General features: G+C 35.8%; 1 protein-coding gene across 1 annotated transcript in view; it reads right to left on the reverse strand.

The window, feature by feature from the left end:
• Positions 1-7,402: 7,402 nt before the first annotated feature.
• The window catches only part of LOC110450908 (succinate dehydrogenase [ubiquinone] flavoprotein subunit, mitochondrial-like), a 20,344-nt gene continuing 19,024 nt past the window's right edge, over positions 7,403-8,722 (reverse strand). The window contains exon 16 of the mRNA XM_021498702.1: positions 7,403-8,523. The gene's annotated coding sequence lies outside the window, so the exon portion shown is untranslated. The remainder of the gene's footprint in view (positions 8,524-8,722) is intronic.

The following is an 8,722-nucleotide window of genomic DNA, read 5'->3' on the forward strand; positions in this document are numbered from 1 at the left end:
ATAAAGACGTTTCCATGGTTTCATACGCGCAAAATGAGTTGAGCCAGAATGCTTTGTTGTTTTTATGATAATCATAAATAATGGCAAAAATCTTCCATTTGAAATCAGTTCCATTCCACATCCCCTACCCCAACGCAAAATACAGATTACATGTGTAGGTGATCCATGTTGTTTTCGATTTGTAGCTGGGGTTGACACAATCTAATTAAAACAATATCTTCAGGATGTCAATGCACAAAAAGTATAGTAGTATGCCTGAGTAACATGTTTTAACAGTATCGGATGTAAAACTACAGGCGACCATTATTAATACATAAGCCTTAATCTTATATTAAGTGTCCTTTCGTAACATTCAATGTTGTTACAGAAAAGCCAAACTTGTTATAAACATTATCGCACTTTTCAGTTTCAATGTTTATAACATATCTAGCGCATTTATAACATCGCAGAATGCTATGAAATGGCACATCCTGTGAAGTTCATTTATAGATTGATTTAGGTAACTTAAAATATATCACCAGGGAATTTCACTGTGGTTTTAGTAGTTTCTTGTGATAAGATGTATCTTGATTTAAGACTGGTATGCCTCTCCTTAGCTAGTAAAAGAGAAATTGACCTCCGTGTGACCTATAGGCATATGAATAAACTTAAGATAATATGTCATTTCATAGCGTTTAGTTGCGTCGCTAAAGAGAGATTGACATGTTATAAGTCTGGAAAACTATTTTTACGAAGACATTAGCCTTACTGTCTAAGTATTGACTACATTAACATCGCTATGGAATCTTTTGATAACTAACGTACAAGTACAATGCATTATATTTCAATTTCTACTCAAGTTGGACTCGATGCAACTACCAAATGTTACCTGTGTCATTTGCCGATGAATTTGACCAGATTAACATTGCCTGTGCGTGTGAATCACGAAGGGAGATAACTATTGGCATTTTTAAACAAAATATATATATAAGAAATTGTTCAAACAACCAAAAAACGATCAATCAGCAAAATATTATCATGCAGCTGTTGCTAGCGGTAGTGACAAGTCATGCCCATCCCCGATACCACAGGGGTTACGCTCACCTACGCTCTCTACACCCTTGGAATATGTCATAGCAAAATTGAAGGCACAAAGACAACTGTTTGATTGGTAAAAAGAATCTGACCAATCGCTAGGCTGATACCTGTCCTTTGAAGACGCCCGGCTTCAAAGCTTGTCAATGTTTACCGTTACGTGACTGCGAGATTCTTTTGATGCATATCAAAGGATCAAACTAGTCTTATCGTCTCATCCACAAGGTGGCGCACACTAAGCCATCAATTTTGCTATGACATATTCAAGGGTTGCAGAGAGCGTGAGTGAGCGTGAGTGAGCTTAACCCCTGGATATCGAGGTTGGCATTGCCATAACCACAATCATCTTGTTTTGAGACCAGCATGCCTCTCTACAGCTTATAATAAAGAAATTCAGCTCCGCATGATCGCCGTATGTATAAGAATTTGAGATAATATGTCATTCCGTAGCATTTAGTTCGGTTGCAAAAGAAACTGACATGTTAAATATATTATAGGAGACACGGTAGTTTAGTGGTAGGACGCCGGGCTCGTTAACGAAGGGTTGCGGGTTCGAGTCGCTGCACGGCACTGTGTTGCATCTTTGAGCAAGATACCTTACTCCGCTTGTTCCAGTCTACTCAGCTGTAAATGAGTACATGGTTGGGCAGTGCTAGAATTGAAGAATGCTACCTGTGAGCGCCGAAATGACAGCACCAGCTGTATGCTCCCCAGTGAATTGAGAAAGATATTGGCTGGTTGCAAAGGCCCTATAACCACGGATAATAATTTGTGAACCGCTTTGAGACGACCTACGAACTAGGTTGTGATAAAGAGATATATATGAGACTCGAATTATCATTATTATTATTACAAGTAAGGTGAACTATTTTTTTATGGAAAAACGATTTTACCTTAATGGCATGCCGTATAACTAACTACGTTTACCTCTCTATGGAACATTTAATAACTAATGGACAAGTTCAGTATATTTAATAACATATATATGAATTCCGATTTTCAATTGGGTTCTTTGAATATGACTAATTAGGGGGTGAAAGTTAAGAGCGACTGTAGCCTCTTTCAGGGGGCTTGTTGAACATTAAGAACTTATCACCTTTCTTAATAGATATATTTCTTGTTGTATTTTCGTGTCGTCATTTCCGTATTGTGTATCGGTCATTTCGTATTGTAAATTACAGTAACAATTGGGTAATCAATAGTCCACGTAGTGACGATGATATGTCAGCACCCGATATAGAAACGTTACTATATATAATGAATGTAAGACAAATGCTACCTGCAATATGATCACAGGCAATTCAGAAATAAAGCTCCAGATACAAAAAAATATATTGTCTCACGGGAAGACAACTGACAGGAGACCTGGGCCTGTATTCATGAAACCGTTCTCAATTCAAATTTCTTGTTCCAGTTATAAAATATTAAAAAAAAATAATGTTAAAGTTTTGGACAAAAATTGAAGAAATTAGAAGCCGAATACTGTTTTCAATATTTAAATTTGACTTTTTGATGGTTGACATGATTTAGGTGGTTTACAAAAAAAGTGGCTTGAGCACAGAATCCATGCTTGAGCATGAGAACGGTTTCATGAATACGGGCCCAGGCCTTAAATCTTTACTTAGCCAATCACGTATGACGTCACTTTTCATGACGTTATTTGTGATTGGCTACAGCTGTAAGTCCAAACTGAAGACAAATTTAGACTTAAGATCGTTTCATGATCATAGGCACAGATGACTTCGAGAAGTCATTATCATGATATATGAAGCGTATGAAATGCGGACAGATTTGTTTGGTGTACCGGCTTCCCGTGTGCATATCACGTGCTTACACCATTTCACGAGGTTGATACGATTTTTGCTGTCGCGCGACCTACAATGGAATTGAACCGCCTCTCTGAAAAAAATGATATAAAAAATGTCAAGATCCCTATCAAAATACATGTGTGGGTGCACGTGAGAACGGCATACCATGCGATAGCCTTTGGTTTCATGTACCTGTGCCGGACATGTATGTATACCATGCGCAAGAGGACTGTGGAAAGGTGTCATTTTCGTACAGGATTGAGAGTAATTTGGTTCGATAAAAGAATGAATTGTTTTAAATGTTGTTTTGTTTTACTGTTGTTATGTAATGATTATATACATTGAATGCCACTGTACAAAAAGAAAAAGAATTTGGATCATCAGGAAAGTCATCCTCGATACTCGAGTGGTAACTCTCACATTAACGCTCTCTGCACTCATAGAATATGTCATAGCAAAATTGTGGGATCAGTTTGCGACACCTTGCAATTGTGGAATGAGACAAGACGACTAGTCTGATCATTTGATGTTCCTCAAAAGAATCTCGCGGTCGCGTCACGGTAAAATTGACAGACTTTGAAGTCGAGTGTCGCTCCTCTGTAATCTTTAAAGGAGTCGGGTCAGATTTTTTCACCTGCGACCATAGCTAGTCGCGTGCCTTCAATTTTTATGTGACAATTTCCAGGGGTGCAAAGAACAGACGTGAGCGTAACCCCTGGAGTATAGAAGATTTAGGAAAGTATGAGTGAAGAACTCTGCAGGCATGCACAATACTTGTATTTGTTAAATTCTTTTTCACCTTATACGTACAATAAAATCAATGTAACAATTTTGATGTGAAAAGGACTAGGGCGTTAAGGTTCATTTCCGGCCTCATCGGGAATTTTGAATTAGTTGTTATATTCCTAATCTGGAATATCAACATTCGACAACTGGTTTAGGAAATATAGCATTTCAAAGAGAGACATCAACTTGCATTTCATAACAAGAGATCCATGGGCCTGAACGGTCACCCGAGTCCTACAGTATTTATTTTTGTTGTTGAAATATGTACCAATTTGAGTAAAAAATAGTTAAAGTATACCGTTAATTTAAGTTTGTCAGGACCATGAGCTGATTATTCCTAGACCGAGTTTCAGTTAAATCGGCCCAGCAGAACTTGTTTTTAAGTTTGAAATAGTTATTTTCAAAATAGCGGCCGTGGCAACCAAATTGTATTTCTGATTGACCCGAAAAAGAACATCACTTTGGCAGGACCATGAGTCGATCATTCCTACCAAGTTTCAGTTCAATCGGCCCAGCAGAACTTGTTTTTAAGTTTGAAATAGTTATTTTCAAAATGGCGGCCGTGGCGGCTATATTGGATTTCTGATTGACCCGAAAAATAACAACACTTGTNGATTTCTGATCGACCCGAAAAATAACAACACTTGTTCAGGGAGATGAAATGAAATATTAATAAAATCCCTTTGCCAGTATTTCAGCTTAAGTTGAAAATGTAAAATGTTAATGGACGACGGATGACGGACGACGCACGACGACGATAGCAATAGGAAATGCGTGAATATCGTCTGTTGTGCGCTATTTGGTCGGAAATTGGTCATTTTGAAGGAAATTAATAAGACACTTTTAAATTTTTGAAAGACTCTGCATGCACAAAAACAAAGTTATATTTGACATGCTTAAACATTGTCACATCGGTGTTCATTCGTTGAAAGGAATTTTTGTTTGTCACATGCAGAGGCTTTTATTTCTACATGTTAACTGTCCGAAAACACCATTTTTTGGCTATTTCTGCATAGCAAAGCAATTTCGTTGCTATGGTCTTTGCTATGGTAGGGTATCTACGCATGCGCATTGGAAAAAAATATGCACCAAGAAATATAGCCCCAATTAACAAATATGATGCTTATAACAGAAATTGGTAAATAAATTAAAGTTGATTTTTTCCCTTTTTTTGAGGTCAAAAATGGCCCATAAAGCCCCAAGTCCTTTAATTACACCAGTTTTGATGTATATAAAGGGAGATAACTATCCCGCTGCAAAAAGTTCTGGTTTTTTTCATGGAAGACAAAAATGGAACTCTCATCCAAAAATAATAATTTTAAAATGAGAACAAGAGGCCCAATGGGCCTGCATCGCTCACCTGGTATTAATCTCACAATTGAAAAGAAGACTAAAATAAAGCTAGAGGAAAAATATCTTGACTTGTCTTGACTCAAAGTCAAAAGAACCTGTTCTAAGATTTGAACACATTTGACCCTTGTTACCTTGAAAGTCAAACAAGAATATTAATAGCCCTTCATCCCAGAATGCAACTTGACAAAATTCCCTGTTGAATCACTTCCTTTTGTTTATTGAGAAAATTACTTTTAAAGTTATTATACACAAATGACCAGATGTGAGCTTGAAAGAGTGTCAAGGTCATTTACATGAACAATTTTGATAGCTCTTCATTTGAGCATGCTACTGGTAACATATCACCATCCTTTCCATTTTAGTTTTCCAGAAAGTCATTTAAAGTGTTTTTTTGAATATTTGACCCCTGTGACCTTGAATATAGTTCAAGACCATTCTTTTGAACAAACTTTTCAAAACCTTTCATCCCAGCATGCTACTTGCTAAATGTCATCATCCTAGCTATCTGTTTGTTCAGGAGAAGTCTCTGAAGTTTTTCACATATTTGACCATTGTGACCTTAAATAGGGATGAAGGTCATTCGTTTGGACAAACTCATCGAACTAATCATTCGTGCCTGCATGCCACTAGCAAAACATCATCACCCTTGACATTTTGGTTATTTATCATAAGTCAATTAAAGGTTTTTAAAGACAATTGACCCCAGTGCCCTTGAATATAGGCAAAGGTCATTTATTTGAACATACTTGGTAACCCTTCATCCCAGCATGTTACTGGCCAAATATCATTATCCTATGCCTCTTGGTTATTCAGAAGTTGTATAAAGGTTTTAAACATATTTGACCTCTGTGATCTTGAATATAAGTAAAGGTCATTCATTTGAACAAACTTGGTAACCCTTCATCCCTGCAAATTACTGACCAAATATCATTATACTAGGCATCTTGGTTATTCGGGTCAGGTGAGCTAAAAATGGAAACACAAAGTGTTTATTTGTTTCTCAATTTTTCACTCTTTTCGTATGAAATTCTGTTCTGTTGGATTCCAGCTTGCACATAACCACTTTTATCCAAACAATTCAATAGAAATGTTGTGCTGAATAAAATATTTGTTATGTTAATAAGTAGTGTTCATCTCTTTTTTATTGCTGTTATAGTTCCATACAATGTCACACACCAAAAAAAAAGGAAAATATGAAAAAAGACGAAAACAAAATTTTGGTATTCTTTTTCTGAAAAACTTCCAAATTGATCAGAATGCTTAAATTTTCAAAAAATCACCTCAACAGAGTTGTATTACCATTATGTGAACGTTTCGAAGAATTCTGCTGGTTAATTGTGAAAGGGTGGAGCCTCCTTAAATACAATGTAATCAGACAGATTCCAACCCCCAAAGTGTCCTTCATTCAACTGCAATTTGTTTTCATTTATTTCTCAACAATCATGAAACAAAGCTATTTCTACTTATATCAGTCACTCTTTTTGACCCGGATATAAGCGTGTGGGGGTTCTTAATGTAGGAGGAAACCAACTTACCTGGAGAAAACACATGTGGTCGGGCAGGTGACCCCATACTTTCGCACATCCAATCAGGGAGTCAATCCTGGCTGCCTGAGTGAAAGGCAAGTGTGCTATCACCCTACCACTCTGATTAGGTGAGAGTTCAATTGTCCAATCCCATCATAGTCATATCCAAAACTTAATTAGGGGGAGATTACCAATAGGTTGGAAACACTACAATGCAATTACCGGTATCTAGTGTTCTTCCTTGGGTGGGACATGATTCCTTAATCATGGCATACAGTGTAATTAACCAGAAATATTATGACAAAACTAACTCATTCACCGCTGAAATTTCATAATGAACTATTCCAACCTTTGAATTGGAAAGGTTCAAATGTGTCTCCAGGGGTGAATGAGTTGTCAGTAATTATCACCCTATTACTTTTCTAAAGCAAGTGAATTTTCGAGTTGAAAAATACCTCGGCCGGTATTCATGAAATGTTTGAACTTGACCTTTCAATTGTGACATGACTTAAACAATGGGTGGCCGGGTGGCGCAGTGGAAATGGTACTTGTCTTTCACCAAAGAGGCAGGGGTTTGATTCCCCGATCTGACAAAACCTATGGAGTCATCTGGTTGAACAAATAAGTTTTCTCTGGTTTCCTTCCTCCACATTAAGACACCTTGTTTCATATTTTTTTTAAATAAATAAAGTTTATATTTATTATTCGAACAAGTTACAGAAAGCTGGGGTTAGCACAGAATCCATGCTTATACAGTTTCATTCATACAGGCCGCGGACATCAGACATTTGTGTCTTGGCAGAAAGCTCACCAAGACCTTCAGGATAAGTAAAGTAAGAACAAATCTTTAAAGACTTCAGCTTTGTGTATAAAACAAACTATACATTTAATTTGCACTTTCTTACGAAATAAGAAAATATGTACAAATAAATCACAATAGACACATAATTAATTTGAAAAATCTCTCTGATAAACTCAATATTTATCATAAATATACAAAATGTATGCCATTATCTGTATCAAGCAGAGTGAAACACTATAGCCTTGTATGCAAAAGTTTTATATGACATTTTTTCTGTGCAAATACAGCAGTCTTCTACAAAACTCTCATTCTATTTACCTGGTATCATTAATAGAAGAAATTTAGCCAAGACTCTGTAGCTTTGTAAAATTTTGTTATGTGAATATACACAAGCCTTTTACAAACAACCCAGAACAGATATCACATATCTTCATTTTAGACATAGAATACCGCAGGAAAAATGTTAATTACAAACTTGAACTAATGTTGTTGTTTTTTCCTGCAATATTAACAAATTCCTTACATTTAGTGAAAAGTTCAGCAACGAAACATATTATTTTAATTTATTTTTCAAAAATGTTACTTTCCACTGTTTTGGGCAACATTTGAGAAATATTGCAATTTATGCGAAGTTTTAAGACCTAATGTACTCTAATATAACAAAATATTACAAAAACATTTCAGAAAATAAAAAAACATCCTCTACTATATTTTGCCCATTTATCCTTTTTATTAGAGTGTACCGTAGTTTCAAATGACGGTAATTGTAAAGAAGGAATTTAAAAAAAAAATTGGCAGAGAAAAATATCACAAGTTCTATTTTCCATTACAACATATTGAAACACATAAGGTATGAAGCCTACAATTTGAAAGTTATCTATAAACCCTGACGATGGAAATAATAAATATTATGACATTGGCCGAATAGGCCACTTTAAATAGAGACTCTATTCTATGGACGTTGGTAACATTCTGTCACATCAATTTTATGCTCATCACATAATATAAATAACGTCACTGATCTCGACATAAAATGGATTGATAACTTATAGCTAGTTAGACGCGAAATGGGCAAATTCAGCAGCTCTTATTTCCACAGAGTTCATTCATTGGTCGTAGATGAACTTGAACAATCCAAACGCGCTCACCCGCCAATATGCACCTGCATAAAATGCTGTAAAAAAAAATTGAATCAAACATTCTTAGAATTTATGGATTACAATTTACAATACTTAAAACAGATTTGTATTTATGTGTTGGACTATAAAGGTAAATGTGATATTCATTTTGTTTCTGAGCTGACGCAAAATATATACAATAGAACACTTTTATGATAGCTTTCAATATTTTTACAATAACGGCAAATTCTATTC

Source organism: Mizuhopecten yessoensis, unplaced genomic scaffold (genome assembly GCF_002113885.1).
Source record: "Mizuhopecten yessoensis strain PY_sf001 unplaced genomic scaffold, ASM211388v2 scaffold5547, whole genome shotgun sequence".
Lineage (NCBI taxonomy): Eukaryota > Metazoa > Mollusca > Bivalvia > Pectinida > Pectinidae > Mizuhopecten > Mizuhopecten yessoensis.